The sequence below is a fragment of the Bos taurus genome, chromosome X (assembly GCF_002263795.3).
Source record: "Bos taurus isolate L1 Dominette 01449 registration number 42190680 breed Hereford chromosome X, ARS-UCD2.0, whole genome shotgun sequence".
Taxonomy (NCBI): Eukaryota; Metazoa; Chordata; class Mammalia; order Artiodactyla; family Bovidae; genus Bos; species Bos taurus.
Window position 1 is genome coordinate 19714312 of NC_037357.1, and position 27797 is coordinate 19742108.

Consider the following 27797-nt stretch of genomic DNA (forward strand, 5'->3'; position numbering starts at 1 on the left):
ATCAGCTGGCCAAAGTATTGGAGTTTCAGCTTCAGCATCAGTCCTTCCAATGAATATTAAGGACTGATTTCCTTTAGCATTGACTGGTTGGATCTGCTTGCAGTCCAAGGGACTCTCAAGAGTCTTCTCCAACACCACAGTTCAAAAGCATCAGTTATTTGGCGCTCAGCCTTCTTTATGGTTCAACTCTAACATCCATACATGACTGCTGGAAACACCATAGCTTCAACTAGACAGACCTTGTTGGCAAAGTAATGTCTCTGCTTTTTATTATGCTGTCTAGGTTTGTAATAGCTTTTCTTCCAAGGAGCAAATGTCTTTTAATTTCATGGCTGCTGTCACCATCCACAGTGATTTTGGAGCCCAAGAAAATAAAGTCTGTCACTGTTTCCACTGTTTCCCCATCTATTTCCCATGAAGTGATGGGACTTCGTTTTTTGAATGTTGAGTTTTAAACCAGCCTTTTCACTCTTCTCTTTCACTTTCATTAAGAGACTCTTTAGTTCCTCTTCGCTTTCTGCCATAAGGCTGGTGTCATCTGCATATCTGAGGTTATTGATATTTGTCCCTGCAATCTTGATTTCAGCTTGTGCTTCATCCAGCCAGGCATTTCGCATGATGTATTCTGCGTGTAAGTTATTAGCAAGGTGACAATAAACACCCTTGTCATACTCCTTTCCCAATTTGGGACCAATCCATTGTTCCATGTCCGGTCCTAACTGTTGCTTCTTGACCTACATGCAGATTTCTCAGGAGGCAGGTAAGGTGGTCTGGTATTCCCATCTCTTGAAGAATTTCCCACAGTTTGTTGTGATCTACACAGTCAAAGGCTTTAGTGTAATCAGTAAAGCAGAAGTAGATGCTTTTCTGGAATTCTCCTGCTTTTTCTATGATCCAGCATATGCTGGCAGTTTGATCTCTGGTTTCTCTGCTTTTTCTAAATCTACCTTGAACATCTGGAAGTTCTTGGTTCACATACTGTTGAATCCTAGCTTGGAGAATTTTGAGCATTACTTTGCAAGCGTGTGAGATGAGTGCAATTGTGAGGTAGTTTGAACATTCTTTGGCATTGCTTTTCTTTTGGATTGGAATGAAAATTGATCTTTTCCAGTCCTGTGGCCACTGCTGAGTTTTTCAAATTCACTGGCGTACTGAGTGCAGCACATTCACAGCATCATCTTTTAGGATTTGAAATAGCTCAGCTGGAAATCCATCACCTCCACTAGCTTTGTTTGTAGTGATGCTTCCTAAAGCCCACTTGACTTTGCACTCCAGGATGTTTGGCTGTAGGTAAGTAGATCACACCTACTAGTAGTCAATAGTGATGGTGTAAACCATTAACTATTGGTCATTAACCAAGGTGAGAGCAGGCCTAAGAGAACAACCCAAAGATGGGGAAGTCTTGGGGAAAGCACAAGGAGCTGCAAGAACACAACTCCAGCCAGGACCTGGCTGAGGAAGGAAGGAAATGGGGCAGGGAGCAATGGCAACGAGTTCCCACATCCCTCAGCTCTCACCTTTGATCACCTGCCAGTGCCTCCCGTGGCCTAAACTCAACCAGAAACCAGCCAGCAAAGAGGCCCTGGAGATGCTATCTATGGGGATCAGCCTTCGAGGTCAGAGAAAGGCAGACAATGAAATGATATAGAAGATAAAGAGGTTAAGGGGAATAACCAACACATCTTCTGATTGGTCACTTTACTTTTCCTATTCCCAATCCCCCAAACTGATTCTCCACAGAGCAACAAGAGTGATCCTTTATAATGCAAGTCATACCATGGGCCTGTTTAACCCATCCAGTGGTTTCTCATCACACATAAAATCAAATCCAAGCTCCTCACTATGGCCTACATTGCCCTTTGTGATCTGGCCCTGCTTCTTTGATTCATCTCCCACTCCTTTTCCTTGTTCACTAAGTTCTAGGCATGTGCCAAACTCAGTCTTATCTTAGAGTCTTTGCATTTGCTATCCCTCTGTCTGGAACATTCTTTCCTCAGCTGACTGCATGGCTTTTTACTTACCCAATTTTAAACAGTCCTTTGTCCAGTTATTTTCTATCACAAGACTTTCTTTCATTTTCTTCATGGTATCAAAGGATTTTGAAACCACCATTTAGTATCTGAGTTCCATTGAAGATGCCTGCGTAATTATCCAAGTATAGATGTCAATTAAATAGTTGGATATATGAAGTCTTTTTCGTGTTTCAGGCTTTGGGGCTTTCTGTTTTTTTCAGTGTATTTTAATTTAATTTTAATTTATAAAAATTCTTCCCAGGTGGCACTAGTGGTAAAGAATCTGCCTGTCAATGTAGGAGAAGCAAGAGAGATGGGTGTGATCCCTGGGTCAGGAAGATCCCTTGGAACAGGAAATGGCAACCCACTCTGGTATTCATGCTTGAAAAATTCCAAGGACAGAGGAGCTTGGTGGGTTATAGTCCATGGAGTCGCAAAGACTAGGACACAACAGAGAGAATGAGAGAGAGATGGGATTAATCATAAGTTTAAAGAGTTGTATACCTCCACCTAACCAACATCACAATCAAGCCATAAAATATCTCCAATTCTCCAGATAGTTCCTCCATGCTCCTCCAGCCACCCAATGATCTGATTTCTATCCCATAGACTCATTTTGTCTGCTCTTGAACTTCATATAAATGAAATCATATGGCATATAGTCTTATGTCTGGTTCCTTTTGTTCAACATAATATTTTTGAGATTCATCTGTGCTGTTGCATATGTATAAGTAGTTTGTTCCTTTTTACTGGAGATTAATATTCCAGTGTATTAATTTACCACAGCTTTCCCTTTTTCCTGTTCATGGATGTATATTTTGGTCCTCCATCAAAGGTCTGTATAATCAAAACTATGGTTTTGCCAGTAGTCATGTATGGATGTGAGAGTTTGACCATAAAGAAGGCTGAACACCAAAGAATTGATTCTTTTGAGCTGTGGTGTTGGAGAAGACTCTTGAGAGTCCTTAGGATGGCAAGGAGATCCAACCAGACCATCCTAAAGGAAATCAGTCCTGAATATTCATTGGAAGGACCGATGTTGAAGCTGAAATTCCAATACTTTAGCCAGCTGATGTGAAGAACTGACTCATTGGAAAAGACCCTGATTCTGGGAAAAATTGAAGGCAGGAGGAGAAGGGGTCAACAGAGGATGAGATGGTTGGGTGGCATCACCAATTCAATGAACATGAGTTTGAGCAAACTCTGGTAGACAGTGGAGGATAGGGAAGCCTGCCGTGCTATAGTCCTTGGGGTCACAAAGAGTTGGACACAGCTTAGAAACTGAACAACAACAACCAGTTTTTGAGTATATGAATAAGGCTGATGTAAGCATTCTTTTGGAGAAGGCAATGGCAGCCCACTCCAGTACTCTTGCCTGGAAAATCCCAAGGACAGGGGAGCCTGGAAGGCTGCAGTCCATGGGGTCGCGAAGAGTCGGACACAACTGAGCGACTTCACTTTCACTTTTCACTTTCATGCATTGGAGAAGGAAATGGCAACCCCACTCCAGTGTTCTTGCCTGGAGAATCCCAGGGACGGCGGGGCCTGGTGGGCTGCCGTCTATGAGGTCGCACAGAGTGGGACACGAATGAAGCGACTTAGCAGCAGCAGCAGCAACAGCAGCAGCAAGCATTCTTTATACAAGTCTTTTTGTGGACCTATGATTATAATTCTTTTGGAGAAACACCTAGGGAGTGAAATTGTTAGGTCACAGGGAAAATGTATGTTTAATTTTAGAAGAATCTGGTAAACAGTTTTCTAAAGTAGCTCACCATTTCCACCAACAATGCATGAGATTTTCCATTGCTCCACATCTTTGCTGACATTTTATGCTGTCAAGTATTTTTATTTTAGTTATTCTAGAGGGTGTGAAATGATTTTTCATTGCATTTCCCAGATGACTAATAACATTGAGAGTATTTTCATGTGTTTACTGGCCCTTCATCTACCTTCTTTTGTAAAGTGACTTTTGCCCATTTTTTATTATGTTTCTGGTCTTTTGTCTGTTACGTGTGTTATGAACACTCTCTCTGATCTGTGGCATGACTGTTCACTTTCTTACTGGTGTCTTTTGATGAGAAATTTTTTATGTTGAGGAAGTTTCATTTATCCTTATTTTTTCTTCTATGTCAGTGCTTTGTATGTCTTGTAAAAAACCTGTTGCCTATCCCTAGGTCATGAAAATATTCTCCTACATATTCTTCTAGAAGCATTATAGTTTTAATTATATTCAACTGAATTTAGGTATATGATGCATCTCAAATTAATTTTTAAGTAAACAGTGATGTAGGGGTTCAAGGTTCATTTTTTCTCATTAAGAATATCTGGCTATGGGACTTCCCTAGTGGTCCAGTGGCTAAGACTCTGTTCTCCCAACTCAGGGGCCCCCATTTGATCCCTGGTCAGGGAACTAGATCCCACATGCGACAACTTAAGATCCTGCATGCTGCAACTAAGACCCAGTGAAGACAAATAAATAAATTAAAATAAATTAAAAGAACATATATCTGGCTATTCTCAGTACCATTTATGAAAAGACTATCCTTTCCTTGTATAACTGCCTTTGCACCTTCATTGAAAATCAACTGTATGTATGTATGTATGTATATATATATATATATATATATATATACACACACACACACACATATAATATTTATTATATTTTTTACAGTTCTCTCTATTCAGGAACATTTCATGCAAAGATGGGCACAATAAAGGACAGAAACAATATGGACTTAAAAGAAGCAGAAAAGATTAAGAAGAGGTGGCAAGAATACACAGAAGAACTATACAAAAAAGATGTTATGACCCAGATAACCACGATGGTATGATCACTCACCTAGAGCCAGACATCCTGGAGTGCAAAGTCAAGTGGGCCTTAGGAAGCATCACTACAAACAAAGCTAGTCGAAGTGGTGGAGTTTCAGCTGAGCTGTTTCAAATCCTAAAAGATGATGCTGTGAATGTGCTGCACTCAATATGCCATCAAATTTGGAAAACTCAGCAGTGGCCACAGGACTGGAAAAGATCAATTTTCATTCCAATCCCAAAGAAAGGCAGTGCCAAAGAATGTTCAAACTACCTCACAATTGCACTCATCTCACACACTTGCAAGTAATGCTCAAAATTCTCCAAGCCAGGTTTCAACAGTTCATGACTGAGGACTTCCAGATGTTCAAGCTGGATTTAGAAAAGCAGAGAACCAGAGATCAAACTGCCAGCATCCGTTGGATCATCGAAAAGCAAGAGAGTTCCAGAAAAACATCTACTTTGCTTCACTGACTACACTAAAGCCTTTGACTATGTAGATCACAACAAACTGGAAAATTCTTCAAGAGATGGGAATACCAAACCACCTTACCTGCCTCCTGAGAAATCTGCATGGCAGGTCAAGAAGTAATACTTAGAAGCAGACGTGGAACAATGGACTGGTTCCAAATTGGGAAAGGAGTATGTCAAGAGTGTTTATTTTCACCTTGTTTATTTAACCTATATGCAGAATACATCATGTGAAATGCCAGGCTGAAGCACAAGCTGGAATCAAGATTGCAGGGAGAAATTTCAATAACCTCAGATATGCAGATGACACCAGCCTTATGGCAGAAAGCGAAGAGGAACTAAGAGCCTCTTGATGAAAGTGAAAGAGGAGAGTGAAAGAAGCTAGCTTAAAACTCAACATTCTGAAAACAAAGGTCATGGCATCTGGTCCCAGCACTTATGGTAAATAGATGGGCAAATAATGGAAACAGACTTTATTTTCCTGGGCTCCAAAATCACTGTGGATGGTGACTGCAGCATGAAATTAAAGACGCTTGCTCTTTGGAAGAAAAGCTATGACCAACCTAGACAGCATATTAAAAAAGCAGAGACATTACTTTGCCAACAGTGGTCTGTCTAGTCAAAGCTACGATGTTTCCATTGGTCATGTATGGATGTGAGAGTTGGACCATAAAGAAAGCTGAGTGCCAAAGAATTGATGCTTTTGAACTGTGGTGTTGGAGAAGACTCTTGAGAGTCCCTTGGACTGCAAGGAGATCCAACCAGTCCAATCCTAAAAGAAATCAGTCCTGAATATTCATTGGAAGGACTGATGTTGAAGCTGAAGTTCCAATACTTTGGCCAGCTGATGTGAAGAACTGACTCATTGGAAAAGACCCTGATGCTGGGAAAGATTGAAGGCAGGAGGAGAAGGGGGTGACAGAGGATGAGATGATTGGATAGCATCACCAACTCAGTGAACATGAGTTTAAGCAAACTCTGGTAGACAGTGAAGGACATGGAAACCTGGCATGCTGCAGTCCATGGGGTTGCAAAGAGTCAGACCATGCCTGAGCTACTGAACTGAAGTGAAGTGAATGTGATGATATAGGAGGTGAGTCTTTGGGAGGTGGCTAGGTCATGGGGGTGGAGCCCTCATCAGTGGGTTAGTGCCCTTATAAAGCAGACCGAGAAAACCTCTCTTTATCTCCCATCATGTGATGACACAGACAGATGATGGCCATCTGTGAACCAGGAAAAGTGCTCTTACCAGACACCAAATCTCTCAACACCTTAATCTTGGACTCTCAGCGCCCCCAAACTGTTAGAAATAACTTCTGTGATCATAAGCTGCTCAGTCTGTGATAATTTTGTTATAGCAGCCTAGACTGAAATGGGTTTGGACTCAACAGCAACACCTCTGCTATTCTAGGCCAAAAGCAAGCAGTGTTTACTCAGGAAGAGGTGACCATGGTGTTTTGTCCTAAACACAAACACTAATGTTCTGATATTCATCCAGTGTGAGGGCCTGTGCTGGGTACGGGGGATACGGAAATGAATGACAGACCCATTCTCTGCCATCGTGGAGCTCATAGTCTAGTAGAGAAAGCCAGATCATTAAGAAGAAAACAAAGAAAGAGCACTTCAGGTTGTAAGGAGAGCTATGACGGGAAAGAGAGGGAGGCATGGGCAGAGTCAAGGGGGGAAGGGAACCACTGCGGAAGGTCAGCATTTTTCAATAGAAATAAGACAAACTTGCTTTGACAGTTTTCATTCTAATGAGGGAGCCAGACTACAAACAAGTAGACAAAAGAATTAACCTAATTGTGGGTTATGATAAAGAAACAACAAAGAAACAAAGGATGGTCAGAGAAGGTCTCTCCCAGGAGGTGCTATTTCAGCAGAGACCCCATGGGTGAGAAGGAACAAGCTAACCCCAGAGCTGGGTAAAGAACATTTCCAACCAGTGGGAACAAGAAATCTAGTCTCCAGGATGGGGAAAAGCTGGTCATTTCCAGAAAGGAGGCCAGTGTGGCCTAGTGGACAAAAGGCAGTTTGGAAGGAAATGAGGTTGGTGAGATCCACAAAGGCCAGCTCACCCAGGGTGAGGAGCAGGATTGTTATTCTAAATGCACAGAGAGAAGAAAACAGTTGCTTGCAGTCTGCTGTTCCTTGGCCTTTTGGTCCAGACTGGTCTTTCTCAGTAAACTTTCATTGGACAGATGGGTACAGGTTGTCAGTGAGAAATATGAAATGTCTGAAAGCAGAATAAACTTGTTGTTCAGTCACTCAGTTGTTCCAACTCTTTTGCAACCCCATGTACTGTAGCCTGCCAGGCTCCTCTGTCCATGGGATTTCCCAGGCAAGAATATTGGAGAGGGTTGCCCAATTCCTTGTCAGGGGATCTTCCCCACTCAGGGATTGAACCCTCGTCTCCTGCATTGGCAGGCAGATTCTTTACCACTGAGCCACCAGGGGAGCACAAGGTATCAATTGCATACCATAAAATTCACCCATTTTAAGTGTACAATTCTCTGTGTCCCTAAGTTTTCTTACAGACATCTACATGAGAACTAAGGAGATTTGTAAGCAGAGGACAAGAACCTTTATCTTTCCTTCAAATAAGGGATTCATATGGGTAATCATACTCTCTGAGCAAACAGCTCTACAATTGTTATATATTCCTTCCAACTAGTCATCTTAAAGATACAGTATTTGTTCCATTTTATAAAACAGAGAGCCTAAGGAGCAGGGAAATTAAACAATTTAGCTGAAGTCAGACATTTAGCCAGAACTAGGACTTCAAAACTGAACTGTTACACAAGCCATATTCTGATTCTAATTGCTTAATATGGTTGGTTTTCCCTGTTTACAGATGGCTATCTTGTGTGTGTTCATCTCACTCAATTGAAGTCCGGAAATGTGAAAGGGCTCCAGGAATTCAAACAACCTTAAGGCCCCATTTCAGATTGCTAAACACAGATTAAGTGTGAGTAATACACTCCAATGCTATAAATGAAGAATAAGATGTTTGCCTCTTTGTTTTTGGAGTAATATATGAAGAGTTTATGTTGACCTTAAAAGTAGGTAGAACATTCCATCACACTGGTCCTGAAATCAGTTTCTCAGAACTTTGGCTAATGGCATGTAGCCATACAGGAATGTATAGATAATTGCTCCACAAGCAGAATGTGAAATATGAAGATATTATAGCAAAAGACCTTAGTATTTTCAAGAATATATTAACAGAAGTATAACATTCAATCCAAACATTTGTAAATTCATCCTGTCATTTATCCAGCAGTTTTGAGCTCCTTATAAAGTATCCTACAGAGCTAAGCGAGGATTTTACCATTCTGAAACCCAAAGTCCCAGAGCAGGACATGTGTATGATCTCTCTAGACTCCAGTCAGCATCGGCTAAGAGTTGGAGAGGGACAGGGAGATCAAAAGGTGTTTGCTGGATCACCTGAGAACCTAGCACAGTGCTGGGAATGAAGTAGGTGCTCAGTAATTGGATTTTAACCTGAAGACAATGGGAGGGAAAACAGTATTTTATTTTCTTATTGTCTGTGCCATTTATTTTTTTTTGTTTGTGCGTTTAAAAAAAACCCTTTTCTTGAGTGTAAGCGTAGAGGTTGGTGATTCTCACAAGCAAACCACACTTGTATAACCAGATATTTTTTAATATCACATTTTTTAATTTTAAAATTTTATTCTTCATTTTTAATTGTAGTATAGTTGATTTACAATGTTCCACGTGCACAGCAAAATGACTCATATATATATATGTATATATGTATATATACATATATATATATATATACACACATACATATGTACGGCATCCCTGGTGACTCAGTGGTAAGAACCTGCCTGCCTATGCAGGAGACGAGGGTTTGATCCCTGGGTGAGGAAGATCCCCTGGAGAAGGAAATGGCAACCCTCTCCAGTATTCTTACCTGAGAAATCACATAGACAGAGGAGCCTGGCAGGCTGCAGTCCATGGGGTCATTAAAGAGTTGGACACAATGCAGTGACTAACCAACAACAGCAACATATATATATATGTGTGTGTGTGTGTGTATATTTTGTAATATATATATATATTCCCTTTCAGATTCTTTCCCATTATAGATTATTACAAATATTGCATATAGTTCCCTGTTTTATGTAAATATATATTTATTTATATAGATATATCAGGTATATCTGTAAGCTGTTCAAGCTGGCTTTAGAAAAGGCAAAGGAACCAGAGATCAAATTGCCAACATCTGCTGGATCATCAAAAAGCAAGAGAGTTCCAGAAAAACATCTATTTCTGCTTTATTGACTATGCCAAAGCCTTTGACTGTGTGGATCACAATGAAACTACGGAAAATTCTGAAAGAGATGGGAATACCAGACCACCTGACCTGCCTCTTGAGAAATCTGTATGCAGGTCAGGAAGCAATAGTTAGAACTGGACCATGGAACAACAGACTGGTTCCAAATAGGAAAAGGAGTATATCAAGGCTGTATATTGTCACCCTGCTTATTTAATTTATATGCAGAGTACATCATGAGAAACTCTGGGCTGGATGAAGCACAAGGTGGAATCAAGACTGCAGGGAGAAATATCAATAACCTCAGATATGCAGATGACACCAGCCTTACGGCAGAAAGTGAAGGGGAACTAAAGAGCCTCTTGATGAAAGTGAAAGAGGAGAGTGAAAAAGCTGGCTTAACAGGACATGGAAGCAACCTAGATGCCCCATCAGCAGATGAATGGATGAGAAAGCTATGGTACATATACACAATGGAGTATTTACTCAGCCATTAAAAAGAATACATTTGAATCAGTTCTAATGAGGTGGATGAAACTGGAGCCTATTATACAGAGTGAAGTAAGCCAGAAAGAAAAACACCAATACAGTATACTAACACATATATATGGAATTTAGAAAGATGGTAACAATAACCCTGTGTAGGAGACAGCAAAAGAGACACCAATGTATAGATCAGTCTTATGGACTCTGTGGGAGAGGGAGAGGGTGGGGAGGTTTGGGAGAATAGCATTGAAACATGTATAATATCATGTATGAAACGAGTCGCCAGTCCTGGATGCTTGGGCTGGTGCACTGGGACGACCCAGAGGGAGGGTAGGGAAGGGAGGAGGGAGGAGGGTTCAGGATGGGAATGCGGGTATACCTGTGGCGGATTCATTTCTATATTTGGCAAAACTAATACAATATTGTAAAGTTTAAAAATAAAATAAAATTTTTTTTAAAAGCTGGCTTAAAACTCAACATTCTGGTAATGAACATCATGGCCTCTGGTCCCATCACTTCATGGGAAATAGACGGGGAAACAGTGGAAACAGTGGCTGACTTTATTTTGGGGGCTCCAAAATCATGCACATGGTGATTGCAGCCATGAAATTAAAAGATGTTTACTCCTGGAAGGAAAGTTATGACCACCTAGACAGCATATTAAAAAGCAGAGACATTACTTGCCTACAAAAGTCCATCTAGTCAAGGCTATGATGTTTCCATCGGTCATGTATGGATGTGAGAGTTGGACCATAAAGAAAGCTGAGTGCCAAAGAATTGATGCTTTTGAACTGTGGTGTTGGAGAAGACTCTTGAGAGTCCCTTGGACAGCAAGGAGATCTAACCGGTCCATCCTAAAGGAGATCAGTCCTGGGTGTTCATTAGAAGGACTGATGTTGAAGCTGAAACTCCAATACTTCGGCCACCTGATGTGAAGATCTGACTCATTTGAAAAGACTCTGATGCTGGGAAAGATTAAGGGCAAGAGGAGAAGGGGACGACAGAGGATGAGATGGTAGGATGATGTCACCGACTCAATGGATATGAGTTTGGGTAAACTCCAGGAGTTGGTGATGGACAGGGAGGCCTGATGTGCTGCAGTCCATGGGGTCGCAAAGATTCGGACATGAACTGAGCGACTGAACTGAACTGATATCTGTAAACCAAATTCTTTACTTATCCCTCCCCACACCATTTCCCTTTGGTAAACATGTTTATTTTCTATGTTCTGTATGTTTCTGTTTTGTAAACAGGTTCATTTGTATCATTTTTAAAGACTCTACATGTAAATGACATCATATATTTATCTTTGACTTACTTCACTTAGTATGATAGTCCTCTAGGCCCATCTATGTTGCTGCAAATGTTACCATTTTAATTCTTTTTTATGGCTGAGTAATATTCCATCCAATGGAGGATTTTTAACAAAGGAATAAGCAAAAATGAGTCAGACATGCCCTTTGCGCTGGAGGAGGTGAGACAGATGACCACAGGGGAGACAGATGACAAAACGACTACATTATAATCCACATGCTGAATGGTCTAATAGAATTGTGTCCGTGGTACCTAGGGACTTGGTGGAGAAAGTGGCTCATTTTACCACGACTTAATGAAGTCCTCCCATTTGTTATGGATATTAAAGGATAAGAGCTTGTCAGATGGAGAAGAATGGAGACAGAACTTTGCACTTAGAATGAGTGTGGACAAAGGCAACTTGGGAAGAAACCCGTGAAGGACAGTGCAGGAGCCCTGGAGCATGAACATTCTTCTGTTGACCCCAAAGCCCTCTCCATCTGATACTCTTTTTCCCTGCCCTCTTACAGCCCAACTTCTCCAAAGAGCCATCTCCTTAACACTGCCTCTTCCTCCTCAGCTCCCATCCACTCCTCAACCCACTTTGATCTATCTTCCAGACTGTACTTTATTGAAAATACTCTTGCTGAGGCAAGCCAACATCCTTGTTGGTAAATAGAAAGGAATGTCTTTTTTTATTTCTATCTTGCCTCTCAGTAGTATCCAGAAGTCAGTCATTGTTTCTTAGGCACAATCTCTTTTCTTGGTTCCTGTGACAACCCACATTGAATTTCTTCAAGCTCCTCCTTCAGTGTCTTTTGCTGGATCTCTCTCTCTGTTTTGCACAGAGAGTAAATTACGAAACACATGAAAAGTGTTTATAATAGTTTATGATAATAGTAAGCACTTAATAAATAATATTTATTATTATGTCAGGTTTTCTGATGGTATCTTTTTCATTTTACCAGTTTTGCTATTGATTTATTTTTAATTTATTACCCAATCTCTAAATTTCATTACTTCTCAGGATTTATGCTTTATATACCATCCATAATTAGAGTCACAAATTTCTAATCTCTAACCTTTTCATATCCACTGAGCCCTTTTTTCAAACAGTAGGCAGAGTATTCTTTTTGAGACTTAACATATCATCTATTTACTGCTGAAATATTGAGTAACTTTCCCCTAAGATTGGTAATAAGGCAAGTATGTCCATCCTTATCACTTTTATTCGATATCATACTGGCATACTGGAGGTTCTAGCCAGTTCAATAAGTCAAGAAAAAGAAATAAGAAGCATATAAATTATAAATAAAGAAGTAAAGCTTTTAATTCAGATAACATAATTGTGTATAAAAATGTAAGGAATCTAAAAAAAGTCACTAGAGCTAATAAGCAAATTAAGTAAGGTCACAAGATACAAGGTTGATATACAAAATTAATTGTATTTCTATATATCAATTATAGTAGTGAAAAATTGGGAAATGAAAATTTTAAACATTATTATTTATGATATCATCAAAAAACTTCAAACACCAAGAGAAAAATCTAATAAAAGACATTTAAGCTCTCAAGATTGGAAAAAAAACACATTACTGAAAGAAATTAAAGACCTAAATAAATGGAGAGATACATCGTGTTTGTGGATTGGTAGAATCAATATATTAGGATGTTAGTTCGTCCAGGAATGACCTATGGATTTAATGTAGTCACATTTATAAGCCCAAGAAATTTATCTTTGTAGAAATTGGCAAGTTGATTCTAAAATTTATATGATAATGCAAAGGTCCTAGCCAAACAATCTTGAAAATAAAAACTTTGGATGATGCACACTATCTGAATTAATACATACATACTCTAAATCTGGGCTTCCCAGGTGGCTCAGGTAAAGAATCACCTGACAACCCAGGAGAACCGGGGTTCAGTCCCTGGATTGGGAAAGATCCTCTAGAGGAAGAAATGGCAATCTACTCCAGTATTCTTGCCTGGATAATCCCCAATGGATAGAGAAGCCTGGCGGGCTACAGTCCATGGGGTCACAAAAAAGTTGGACATGACTTATCAACTAAACATAACTCTAAACCTACTGTGCGGTACATAAAATGGACAAAGAGATCAATGGAACTGAATCAGTTCAGTTTGCTCATTCATGTCCGACTCTTCTGACCCCATGGACTGCAGCATGCAGTCCATATCCCTGTCCATAATCAACTCCTGGAACAAACAAATCTCCCAGAGTTTGCTCAAACTGCATGCCCATCGAGTCAGTGATGCCAACCAACCATCTCATCCTCTGTCATCCCCTTCTCCTCCTGTCTTCAATCTTTCCCAGCTTGAAGGTCTTTTCTGACTGAGTCAGTTCTTCACATCAGGTGGCCAAAGTATTGGAACTTCAGCTTCAACATCAGTTCTTCCAATGAATATTCAGGACTGATTTCCTTTAGGATTGACTGGTTGGATCTCCTTGCAGTCCAAGGGATTCTCAAGAGTCTTCTCCAACACCACAGTTCAAAAGCATCAATTCTTTGGCACTCAGCTTTCTTTATGGTCCAACTCTCACATCCATACATGACTGCTGGAAACACCATAGTTTTGACTAGATGGACCTTTGTTGGCAAAGTAATGTCTCTGCTTTTAATATACTGTCTAGGTTGATCATCGGAGAAGGCAATGGCACCCCACTCCAGTACTCTTGCCTGGAAAATCCCATGGACGGAGGAGCCTGCTAGGCTGCAATCCATGGGGTCGCGAAGAGTCGGACACGACTGAGCGACTTCACTTTCACTTTTTACTTTCATGCATTCGAGAAGGAAATGGCAACCCACTCCAGTGTTCTTGCCTGGAGAATCCCAGGGACGGGGGAGCCTTGTGGGCTGCCGTCTATGGGGTCGCACAGAGTCGGACACGACTGAAGCGACTTAGCAGCAGCAGCAGCAGGTTGATCATAGCTTTTCTTCCAAGGAGTAAGCGTCTTTTTAATTTCATGGCTGCAATCACCATCTGCAGTGATTTTGGAGCCCCCAAAAATAAAGTCAGCCACTGTTTCCACTGTTTCCCCATCTATTTCCCATGAAGTGATGGGACCAGAGGCCATGATCCTCGTTACCAAAAATGTTGAGTTTTAAGCCAGCTTCTTCACTCTCCTCTTTCATTTTCATCAAGAGGCTCTTTAGTTCCCCTTCGCTTTCTGCCGTAAGGCTGGTGTCATCTGCATATCTGAGGTTATTGATATTTCTCCCTGCAATCTTGATTCCAGCCCGTGCTTCATCCAGCATGGCATTTTGCATGACGTACTCTGCATATAGGTTAAATAAGCAATGTGAACAATATACAGCCTTGATATACTCCTTTTCCTATTTGGAACCAGTCTGTTGTTTCATTTCCAGTTCTAACTGTTGCTTCCTGACCTGAATACAGGTTCTCAAGAAGCAGGTCAGGTGTCTGGTATTCCCATCTCTTTCAGAATTTTCCACAGTTTATTGTGATCCAACAGAGTCAAAGGCTTTGGCATAGTCAATAAAGCAGAAATAGATGTTTTTCTGGAACTTTCTTGCTTTTTCGATGATCCAGCAGATGTTGGCAATTTGATCTGTGTTTTCCTCTGCCTTTTCTAAAACCAGCTTGAACATCTGGAAGTTCATGGTTCACATATTGCTGAAGCCTGGCTTGGAGAATTTTGAGTATGAGTTTGCTAGTGTGTGAAATGAGTGCAATTGTGTGGTAGTTTGAGCATTCTTTGACATTGCCTTTCTTTGGGATTGGAATGAAAACTGACCTTTTCCAGTCCTGTGGCCACTGCTGAGTTTTCCAAATTTGCTGGCATATTGAGTGCAGCACTTTCACAGCATCATTTTTGGGGGATTTGAAATAGCTCAGCTGAAATTCCATCACCTCCGCTAGCTTTGTTATAGTGATGCTTCCTAAGCCCCACTTAACTTCACATTCCAGGATGTCTGGCTCTAGGTGAGTGATCACACCATCATGGTTATCTGCATCATTAAGACCTTTTTTGTTTAGTTCTTCTGTGTATTCTCGCCACCTCTTCTTAATATCTTCTGCTTCTGTTGGGTCCATACCATTTCTGTCCTTTATTGAGCCCATCTTTGCATGAAATATTCCTTGGTATCTCTAATTCTCTCTGAAGAGATCTCTCTTTCCCATTCTATTGTTTGCCTCTATTTCTTTGCATTGATCACTTAGAAAGTGTTTCTTATCTCTCTGCTTGTTCTTCTTTGAAACTGCATTTTTATGGATGTATCTTTCCTTTTTCCTTTGCCTTTTGCTTCTCTTCTTTCTCAGCTATTTGTAAGGCCTCCTCAGACAACCATTTGCCTTTTTGCATTTTTTCTTCTTGGGGATGGTTTTGATCACTGCCTTCTGTACAATATTATGAACATCCGTCCATAGTTCACATTAAGAGGATTTCAACACATGCATTTGGGAGTGGGGTGGGCATACAATTCATTCTAGCAAAAGAAATAAGAGTAAACAAGAAATGATCTTTCCTGTGCCTATTGTACACCTAAATTGTAGAAGACTTAAGCATGACTTCTGAATGCTATCATTGTAATGCAGAAGCACATAAGCAAATGTTTAGGAGACTGGAAAACTATTTGTGTTACTTAGCAGCTGTAATGTTGAGAAACATATTTTATGTCTTGTGTTCACTGTAAAAATATAAACAATCTTTCATCTTTGAGTGTTCTTCCAGCTCTTAATTTTTAGAATCTTTTTTAATATTATGGAAGTAGCCATGAAACCAAACCAGGTTAATACAAGCTACATTGACTAACTGAGACATTCCAGAGATTAATGGAGTTAACTGCTGTAAGTTGCAGCAAATAGGGAGGGTCCCAAATTTTGAAGGAGACTTTTTTTGAGGTGGAAGCACCTGCTGAGAGTTGTGGTGGGGTGGACCCAGCTCCCCACCTTGCCCCTCACAGCACTAACATGATTCTTTTGTCTTCCACCCCTGTATCTGACTTCTTGCCTTGGTAACTAGTCTTCATGAGGTTAACAGATCTTTTTTTTTTTTTAATTTTAGAAACACAAAATTATGTCATACTCAAATAATAAGACTCTAGGCATGTCTGTGTAGTTGCAGACACTTCACATGGGTTAACTGATTTAGACTATAACTTGTGTAGCAATTGCTGAGATGGTGGGATTTCTATAGAAACTTGCCTTGCTTGTGTCCTTTACCACTGGTACTTTTCCTTAAAGTTACATCTTCAGAGTTCCAAGAAGATTCAGGAAGTAAGCAGGCTTGCAGACTAAATATACCCTCAGTTGTGTTCAGCTAAAAACCCCAACATGTCTTTCTTATTTTATGTAATAATACATCAATGCAAAACACCATTGTCATTATTTATAGACTGTTGTATAGCTTGATATAATACTCCTCAGGTGTTGAGTGTCTTGAGCTATTGTTTTCTCAAATTCCAACGAAGTCTATAAGGATTCTGTACAAAATTCTGTTAAAATACCTTGTTGGAGAATTCCTGGATCATGGTTTTTCAACTCTGTATTTGATCCTGGTCTATTTGCTAAAGATAAAGAGAATGGAATCTGGAAACCGTGAAGCTCTTAGGTCCTGTAAGAAGAAGCCCTACCCCACCATCCCCACTAACCACTCACCTGGGGCTACAGAGTTACAGAACTTGCCTGTGCTCCTGTAGAGAGCTGTCACCCTGTTTCCATAAGATTAAGTGGGTCTCACTCCATTCTGTCTTTTCTTGGGACAGGAGAGACAAGAGTGATGTAGCTATTGTTTTGTTGCCACCTAAGGAAGCATTTGTTTTATAAATAAGCATCACCTTAGGAATCAGAAGGAATGCCATTTGGCCTTGCAAAATGCGTCAAGATTTATTCATTCATTTAGTCAACAAATATTTATTCAAATTTCTACAGGTGCCAGTCACCATGCTAGATGATAGTATACTACAGTGAACAAAGTTTGTGAGATAAATAAATCTATGACTTCTGTAAATGTGGAACAATATTATCACATTTTAACAGTTTTATGGGGGTATAATTCACATACCAGACAATTCATCCATTTAAAATGTACAGAGCTCTACGGTTTTTATTCTATTCATAGACTTATGAGCTGTCACCACAAACAGTTTTAGAGCATTCTCATCACCTCAAAGCAAAACCCTGAGGACACCCCTGGTGGTCCAAGGGCTGCGGCTCCATGCCCCCGATGCAGGGGCCCAGGGATCGATCCCACACGCTGCAGCTGGGAGTTCGAATGTCACAGACATCCCATGTGAGATCTGGCACAGCCAAATAAATAAACAAACAAAGACTGCAAAACAAACCCTGGAGCCATCAGCAGACACTCCCCATCCCCAAAAGCCAGCCCTAGGCAAAGACTTACCTACTTTCTGTCTCGAATTCTGGACACTTCATATGACTGGAACCATAAATATGTGGGGTTTTGTGACTGGCTTATTTTGCTTAGCATGTTTTCAAGGTTCATCCATATTGTAGCATATATCAGTACTTCATTCCTTTTTATTGACAAATAGTATTCCATCATATAAATTTACCACACTTTATCCATTCATCAGTTGAACAACATTTAGTTTGTTTTCACTTTTTTGCTATTATAAATAATGTCACTATGAACATATATATATAAAACATGTGTGTACACACACACATAAACATACATGTGTATATATGTGTGTACATATGTTTTCATTTTTCTTGGATATATACTTCGGTGTAAAATAGCTGGAACATATGTTAACTCCATGTTTAGCTTTTTGAGGAACTGCCAAACTTTTCTAAAATGGCTGCACCACTTTTCCTTCAGTAATACACGAAAGTTCCAATTTCTTAACATCCTGGAGAATACTAGTTATTATCTGTCTTTTAATTATAGCCATCCTAGTAGGTGTGAGGTGGTATCTCATTATACTTTTTGATCTTCATTTCCCTAGTGGCTACTGAAGTCGAGCATTTTTTCATGTACTTATTGGCCATTTGTATATTTCTTTGGAGAAGTATCTATTCAGATTCTTTGCCAATTAAAAAAGTACTTCTAATTGTGTAAATACACATAACATAAAATTGCAGTGGGTTGCCATTTCCTTCTCCAGGAGATCTTCCCAACACAGGGATTGAACCCGGGTCTTCCACATTGTAGGCAGACGCTTTACCATCTGAGCCACCAGGGAAGTCCATAGTAATTCGATATTTAATTTTTTTTAGAACTGCTATACTGTTTTCTGGAGAAGGCAATGGCACCCCACTCCAGTACTCTTGCTTGGAAAATTCCCATGGATGGAGGAGCCTGGTGGGCTGCAGTCCATGGAGCCGCTAGGAGTCGGACAAGACTGAGCGCCTTCACTTTCACTTTTCACTTTCATGCATTGGAGAAGGAAATAGCAACCCACTCCAGTGTTCTTGCCTGGAGAATCCCAGGGACGGGGCCGTGTGGGGGCTGCTGTCTATGGGGTCGGACACAGTCGGACACGACTGAAGCAGTTTAGCAGCAGCAGCAGCATACTGTTTTCTATAGTGGCTACACCGTTTTACATTCCCACCAACAATGTACAGAATTCCAACTCCTCCACATCCTTCTCCAACATTTATTTCTTTTTAAAAAGTAATTTTTAACTTCTTTCCAGCTTTATTGAGACATAATTGACATATTGTTTTAGGTGTACAACATACTGATTTTTAAAATTTTATACTGAAGTATAACCAATTAACAAACAACAATGATTTTGGTAATATGTCACATTGCAAAATAGATAGCACAATAAGTTTAGTTGACATCTATTAACTCACATAGTTACAGTTGTCTCCTTGTGATGAATTGATTAATTTAACTTTTTTTTAAATTGGAGTACAATTGCCTTACAACGTTGTGTCAATTTCTTGCTGTACAAAGAAGTGATTCAGCTCTGTGTATACATATATCCCCTCCCTCTTGGACCTCCTCCGCCCCTCACCCCCGTTTCAGCCTGTGATGAGAACTTTTAAGATCTACTCAGTCACTGTGGTTTTGACTTTGCAATTCCCTAATAGTTATTTTGAGCTTCTTTTCATGTGCTTATTGGCCACTTGTATGTCTTCTTTGGAGAAATGTCTATTCAAGTCTTTTCTTCATTTTTAAAATTGGATTGTCTTTTTATTATAAAGTTGTACTTTTTATATACTCTGTATACAGGCACCTTGCAAGCTATATGATTTGTGAATGTTTTCTCATGTGTGTGTTGTTTTTTCATCTCCTTGATGGTGCCTTTTTTAAACTGAAGTATATTTGATTTACAATGTTGTGCAAATTTCTGCTGTATAATAATGTGACTCAGTTACACACATACATATATTCTTTTTAATATATTCTTTTCCATTATGGTTTATCCCAGGAGATTGGCTACAGTTTCTCATGCTGTACAGTAAGACTTTGTTGTTTATCCATTCTAAACGTAATAATCATTTGCATCTACTAACCCAAATTCCCAATCCACCACTCTCCCACCCTCACCCCCCTAGGCCAACCACAAGTCTGTTCTCTATGTCTGGTGAGTCTGTTTCCATTTCATAGACCAGTTCATCTGTGTCATATTTCAGATTACACATATAAGTGATATGTGGTATTTGTCTGACATACTTCACTTAGTATGGTAATTTCTAGCTGCATCCATGTTGCTGCAAGTGGCATTATTTCATTCTTTTTACGGCTGAGTAGGGAGAAGGCAATGGCAACCCACTCCAGTACTCTTGCCTGGAGGATCCTATGGGTCGGGGAGCCTGGCAGACTGCAGTCCATGGGGTTGCAGAGTCGGACATGACTGAGCGACTTCACTTTCACTTTTCACTTTCCTGCATTGGAGAAGGAAATGGCAACCCACTCCAGTGCTCTTGCCTGGAGAATCCCAGGGACGGGGGAGCCCGGTGGGCTGCCATCTATGGGGTCTCGCAGAGTCGGACACGACTGAAGCGACTTAGCAGCAGCAGCATTCCATTGTATATATGTATTGATGGTGCCCTGTTGAGGCACAAAATTTGTCAGTTGATGTAGTTCAATTTTTCTATTTTTTCTTTTGTCACTTGTGCCTTTAGTGTCATATCTAAGAATGTTTTCCCTAAGCCAAAGTCACCAAGATATACTCCTATATTTTCTTCCAAAGAGTTTTATAGTTTAGTTCTTACACTAAGGTCTTTAATTCATTCACAGTTAATATTTGTATATGTTATGAGATAGGGATCCAAGTCCATCCTTTTGCATGTAGACATCCAGTTTTCCTGGCAACATTTATTGAAGAGACTATTCTTTCCTCACTGAATGGCCTTGGCATCCTTAAGAAAAAATAATTTATTATATATGCTAATAGGTTAATTTCTTGACTCTCAATTCCATTCCATTGTTCTATATGTCTGTCCTTATGCCAGTACTACCCTGTTTTGACTGTTGTAGCTTTGTAGTAAGGAGAAGGCGATGGCACCCCACTCTAGTACTCTGGCCTGGAAAATCCCATGGATGGAGGAGCCTGGTAGGCTGCAGTCCATGGGGTCGCTAGGAGTCGGACACGACTGAACAGCTTGCTTTCACTTTTCACATTCACTTTTCACTTTCATGCACTGGAGAAGGAAATGGCAACCCAATCCAGTGTTCTTGCCGGAGAATCCCAGGGACGGGGAGCCTGGTGGGCTGCCGTCTATGGAGTCACACAGAGTCAGACCACGACTGAAGTGACTTAGCAGCAGCAGCAGCAGCTTTGTAGTAAGTTTTTGATATTGGTAAGTGTGAGTCTTCCAATTTTTATTCTTGTTTATCAGTATTGTCTTGGGCTATTCGGGATCTCTTGTGATTCCATATGAACCTGAGGATAGACTGCTAGTTTTGCAAAAACAAAACAAACAAACAAACTGTTGGAATTTTGATAGGGATTTCATTGAATTAGTGAATCAGTTGGGGAGTATGCTATCTTAACAATAGTAAATCTTTTGCCCCATTATTGTGGACTGTCCTCATTTATTTAGGTCTTCTTTAATTTTTTTGTACAACATTTGAACAACATTTCATACTTCTCAGAGTATGAGTTTTATATCTCTTTTTAAAATTTATTCCTAAGTATTTCATTTGTTTTGAGGCTACTGTAAATGGAATTTTTCTTAATTTTATTTTCAGATTGTTACTGTGACATTTTGAATAAGAAGTAAAAAATCACCATAAGCAACCTGTAAGTTTAAAAATCAAAGGTTGTTCATATTTTTAGGTTGCTGTTTTTCATGGGTCCCAATGTTACAATAGTTTGCACAGTAATAAAACTTTAAAAAATCATTGCATTAGTATATTTTGTAATGTTGGAAACAATTGACTTCACTAATGGGTTTAATATTATCATAAAAATTCCAAGCCAACCCCATTCTATCTGAAAAAATGTTAATATGAAACTGCTTACTTTGGTTCTTCCAGAAAACTTATCTGCTAATAAAGTAGTTAATATGCTTCTTGGATGAGTGGGTATTTCTATATAGTTTGTTTTCTAGAGGACACAGAAAAATTCCTGGCTACCAGTATTAATCTTCTCTTTTCTTTAATGAACTGAGAATCTGATCCAGTGAGATTAAACTTTTTTTCACAGACCAAGATCTACTCTACTATTAAAGTTCTGGATGAATTTTATTTTTTGCACTAGACATAAATTCACAGCAACTGCTTACCCATAGAGGTTAGTCTGCCATCTCTTGTCCACTCTGGCCCTAAGACATCACAGCTAAGCATGCTCTCCTTTCCTTAGATTGCTGGCTTCCCTTGCTCTATGCTTATTTAGTGAACAACTTCATTACAACATCTAGCATATTGGACAGAACTCAAGTACACAGTGAATATTAATGTATCTCACTTGAAACAATGTCTTCTTTTTGATCTTAAAAAGGGCTCTATGCTAATTAGAGATTTTCAATGTTTACCCAGATTTTGTGTCAACTTTGAAAAGAAATTTCATTAAACTGGAGGCATTTGAGAAGTTGGAAAGAAACTTAGAAAGCCAGGGTAGGGATCCATGAAGCCAAATTCAGCCTGTAGACATGTTTTACTTGGCCTTGTGAATATTTTAAACTATTTAGATTAGTTGCCAACATTGACAAATTAGACAGTTTCACATAAAATCTGGATTTCTGGTTTTTCTTAAAAGAACGGGTAGCGCTGGCCATGTCAGGCCCACCTGCAGCATATGGGGGCAAGTATGCTCCTGGATGTCAAGGTCTTCGCTAACCTGACCTGTCTGACCCAGGTGCCTTTGAATCTGTGACTCCTGAACTAATTCAACCCCTTTTTGAGGTTTGGAGACAGTGTTGTAGCCACGCGTTCTGGGAAACAAACTCACTCAGAAGGACGATGCAGATAGTGGAGTGCAGTTTGTTACACCGGCGGGCCCAAGGCAGAGTCTGCTCTTAGCCAAGGACCTCAACCAGTTTTTGTGAAAACCTTATATACCCTGAGTGTATGTGCCCAAACCCACCTCCCCAAATTCCCTGAAACTAGTCTGAACAAAGGAAGAGAAAGATACAATCAAAGTTAACCCCTGATTCATATGCCTTAAGCCTAGGTAGTTAACAGTGGACAATTATCAATAGTCCTGCGGTCATACCCCAATAAGCATAATAGAATTTATAATTCTATTAGGTTACACAGATAATTAGGGTATTCTTTTAGGCAATGGAGAGTCTAGGTATGAGTCCTGGGGTTCTTCCATCTGGGGGGCCTGGTTTTCCCGTTGGTATGTCGTTTCCATAGATACTGGGCATATAGCTCAAAGTCCACAGTCCGGCCCAAGATGGAGTCCTGCTTTCAAGATGGAGCGTGTTCTGTCCGTTTCCTCCTTCAATAGGTTGGGAGAAATTATACAGGATGCTTGGGGCTGGTCCACTGCGATGACCCATAGGGATGGTATGGGGATGGAGGTGGGAGCGGGGTTCAGAATTGGGAACATGCGTACACCCGTGGCAGATTCCTGTTGACGTATGGCAAAACCAATACAATATAGTAAAGTAATTAGCCTCCAATTAAAATAAAAAAAAGAGGGAGGGAATATGTGTATACTTACAGCTGATTCACATTGCTGTACAGCAGAAACCAACACAACATTATAAAGCAACTATCCTCCAATTAAAAATAAATATAAACAAAAAAAAAACCCTAGTCATTAGCTAATTATCAATTCCTCAATTTATTTTAACTTAAAATGCCCAGAGTATTATTTATAAACAGATAAAATTAAGGAAGGGCTCATTCTTCTAAGTGTTCAAAGGATTTTCTTGCTTGAATGGCGTCTCCGTTGATGTGTTTAGGCTTTTGAAATGTAATTAACTGACAGAGGAGCTTAAAGGAGCCAAACAAAGGAGCTAAACAAAGATCGGTCACATCTAAAAATAATAAAATGTGCTCAGAATCATTATTTTTTAAAGCTGTCCCACCGTTTAACTCTAACCTCCTCTTTACAATTTTCTTTCTTTCCTCTTCTCTTCCTCTGAACCCGTAATTTACTTATAGACCTGGGTAACAAGTAATTTAGTACTTAAACATTCCTTCATTTAATAAATATTTATTTGAACACTTGTGAGGTGCCAGGGGCTGTTCTGGGAGAAGGCAATGGCACCCCACTCCAGTACTCTTGCCTGGAGAATCCCATGGACAGAGGAGCCTGGTAGGCTGCAGTCCATGGGGTCGCTAAGAGTCAGACACGACTGAGCGACTTCAGTTTCACTTTTCACTTTCATGCATTGGAGGAGGAAATGGCAACCCACTCCAGTACTCTTGCCTGGAAAATCCCATGGACAGAGGAGCCTGGTAGGCTGCAGTCCATGGGGTCGCTAAGAGTCGGACACGACTGAGCGACTTCACTTTCACTTTTCACTTTCATGCATTGGAGGAGGAAATGGCAACCCACTCCAGTGTTCTTGCCTGGAGAATCCCAGGGACGGCGGGGCCTGGTGGGCTGCCATCTATGGGGTCGCACAGAGTCGGACACAATTGATGTGACTTAGCAGCAACTTAGCAGGGGCTGTTCTAGGTACTTAGGATGGAATGGGAAAAGAGGCAACCTGTGCAGCTTACACTCTAGTAGGAGAAAGAGACAATAAGCAAATAACAAGACCAGTTCTGAGTTATAGCACTGTGAGGATAGAAAGATGGTGACAACACTACAGTGGACCAGTGACTTGGAGGTGATTAAATTTACATATTTACATACAGTGGTTAAAGAAGACTTGATAACAAGGAACCAGTCATGTGAGGAGGTGGGGGAAGATTGTTCTAAGTGGAGAGAAAAGCAAGTACAAAGGCCCTGAAGTGGAAATAAGTTTTGTGCAGTCAATGAAGGGAAAGGCCAGTGGAACTGGAGCACAGAGAAAAAGGGGAAAGGTGAGGGGAACTGAGATGGGGGAAGGAACCAAGGGCTCTGCAGGTGGTCAGGGATTTCCATTGTGGACTTAAAAAGTATTCACAACCTAAAACTTGATAGGTGTGTTTTATTTGGTGGGAATTTTTTAGGACTTAAGCCTGGGAGGCAGCAGCTTAAGTAACCCTGAGAGAACTGCTCTTAGGAAGCAGGGTAGTGGGGGTGGGAACCAGATTATATAGAAGTTTTGCAACAAAGGACAGGTAGTCTGGACATCAGAAGATGATTGTTACAGAAAACCAGATATCCCAAATGAAGGAATCTAGCGCTTTTCTATATATGGGAAGATGGCAGAGTCTGGGCTCACTGAAAGCATTCCTTTGAAATGCACCTCAGCTGTGTGGGGCCGGTATCCTGTGTTTTCACACCCTGAGCTCCCTTGGGGCTCACTGTGGGCTGTGGCTGCAGTTTGATGGCTGCTGGATGGCAGGTATTCTTTCCTTCCTGAGTTTCCTCAGGCTCACATTGGAGGGGTGCCATCTCTGATGACTGTGACATCATTGTTTACTGATATGACAGGAAATATTCCACTTCTCATCCTCACGATGGCCATGCCTGATATCTCTTGGGAGTCTTCCACAGCAGACTGCACAGTGCTAGGCTTCCCACGTGTCTCTAGCGGTAAAAAATCCACCTGCCAATGCAGGAGAAGTAGGAGAAGCGGGTTCGATCCCTGGGTTGAGAAGATCCCCTGGAGGAGGGTGTGGCAACCCACTCCAGTATTCTTGCCTGGAAAATTCCATGGACAGAGGAGCCTGGAGGGCTACAGTCCATAAGGTCACAACTGAGCAACTGAGCACACTCACACAAGCACTTAGTAATATGTGAAGAAATACTAATCAGTTCATTAGTATTTGACTCAACCAGTTGAGTCAGGGACCTTGCACAGTCATGTAGAAGCAGGCTGTCAGTAGGAGAGCCTGCTGTGGCAGGGCTGAGGAACACCCTATTTATAAGAGATAAAGTTCCTGGGAAAAAACAAGGGGAATAAAGCAAACATGAGGAGTTCTTTGCTCTTTATATCTCACATGGGTCATGAGACCTCTGTAATACTTCTATAGAGAAGTGAGCAAACCTGCAACTTGGCCCCTCAAATGAAGAAGGAGACACTGTAATTGAATGTCACCAGTGTCCATCATCTTGGGTATGAAAGATAGAAATAGGCCTCTTCCAAGAGGAGAAGCAGTGACCAGGTGGGGCTGCAGTGTTTGGCTGCGGACAAGCCTCTTGTGGTCTGGCCCTTGGGGGACTGCGGGTGGCATTTGGTTCGTGTATTGGTAGGGGGGAGGTTGACTTCTGGAATCTGCTCAGAGCTATGACATAGTTCAGAAATTAAGACAGAAATTTTCTGGGCTTCCCTGGTGATCCAATGGTTAAGAATCTGCCTTTAAATGCATGTGACACAGAATCGATTCCTGGTCTGAGAAGATCCCACATGCCGCAGGGCAACTAATACCCCGAGCTGCAACTACTGACCCCGCACGCTGCTGAAGCCCGTGCTCTGGAGCAGAAGCAGCCGTGGTAATGAGAAGCCCACACGCCACAACTAGAGAGTAGCCCCCAGCCATCACAGCTAGAGAAAGCTGCATGAAGCAAGCCGCCGCAGCCGAAAATAAACAAACTTTTTAAAAAAGAAAACTCCCAATAGAGATCAGCGGGACCAGAGCTGGTCCTATCTGTTGAGTGCTAAATTATATCTTGAGTTAAAAACTGAACGGGTTCCACTGAGAACTCCTTCTGGCTGCGGTCTCAGGGTTCTGAATTCTTGCATTCATTGGCTTATTAAAAATGACAGGGAAAGGGGAATCTTGCTGATCTATGACCAAAAATTTTCCCCAAAACAATTATCTAAGTCAATGGTAAATCATGATCCAGTATCTTTTTTAAAAATTATATGAAATGGTGAGAAGCACATATATGAAAAGAAGTCAATGTATAGTGGAGTCAGAGTGCCTGGGGTTGAATACCGGACACCCCTCTCAACTATGCAACCCTTGGTAAGTTTCTTAACCTCTTTGAAGCTTTAGGTTTCTCATCTATTAAATAGGATAATATAGTATCTCTTTTGTAGGGTTTCTAGGTTGGTATATAAGCCCCAATACTCCAACTAGCCTTTGAGTCTCATATTTTTATGGGGCTCCTGGATGTAAATATTTAAGTTTGTTTTTCTCCTCTTGTAAAAAAAGATCCAATGAAACTGTACAAGTAAAGTTGTTTTTAAAATGTCAAGCACAGAATAGTCAACAAGCATGAACTATTTTTCTTTCTTTATTCCTGCCTTGTTTTAAAAAAAATCACATAGAACTAAGGGAGTTTACATTTGTATTGAATTGGCAGCAACTAACAATGTGGTGTCCAAGCTAAGAAATTGGGGGATGGAGCAGATAAGAAAAAGTGACTCCTTAAAATGATGATAATTTCAGCCACTGTCTTCTACTTCATGGCTGACTTCATTGTGAGCTTTGTAGAGAAGTACCTCTTACCAAATTCCCAAATATAGACCTAACTCCATCGAGAATGGCTCTCACTCCTAAATCATTCCAGTCTAGAAAACAAGTCAAGAATTCACTTGCTTCCATTTTTGTTCAATTTTGCCAAACCCATTAATCAATAAACAACATAAATCATGTAGCTCTTCAGAATTCAACTGCTGTTAATAGTTAGCCAACTCTAAACTCGATTTAAAACCAGGCTAAGAAAGCGATGTGTATTTGTACCATAAGCATATATGGTAGAAGTCTGCATGTGGTGATCCGGACTAAGAAAATAATTATGTTGACATGATTTAACCCCAAACAGAACAATTCTCCCAAGCCTAAGCTGATTCTTCCTCACTGGGTCTCTCTAGCCTTCATCAGCTCATAATGCTAAAAAGAGAACCCTAGGCTATGATGTGTGTGACCGTATTTTTGGGGGAAAAAAAAAAAGGTGTTACAGTTATCAGTGGCTTTCAGTCCTCAAGTAACAGAAAAATGGTTGGCAATTACATGTAAATAT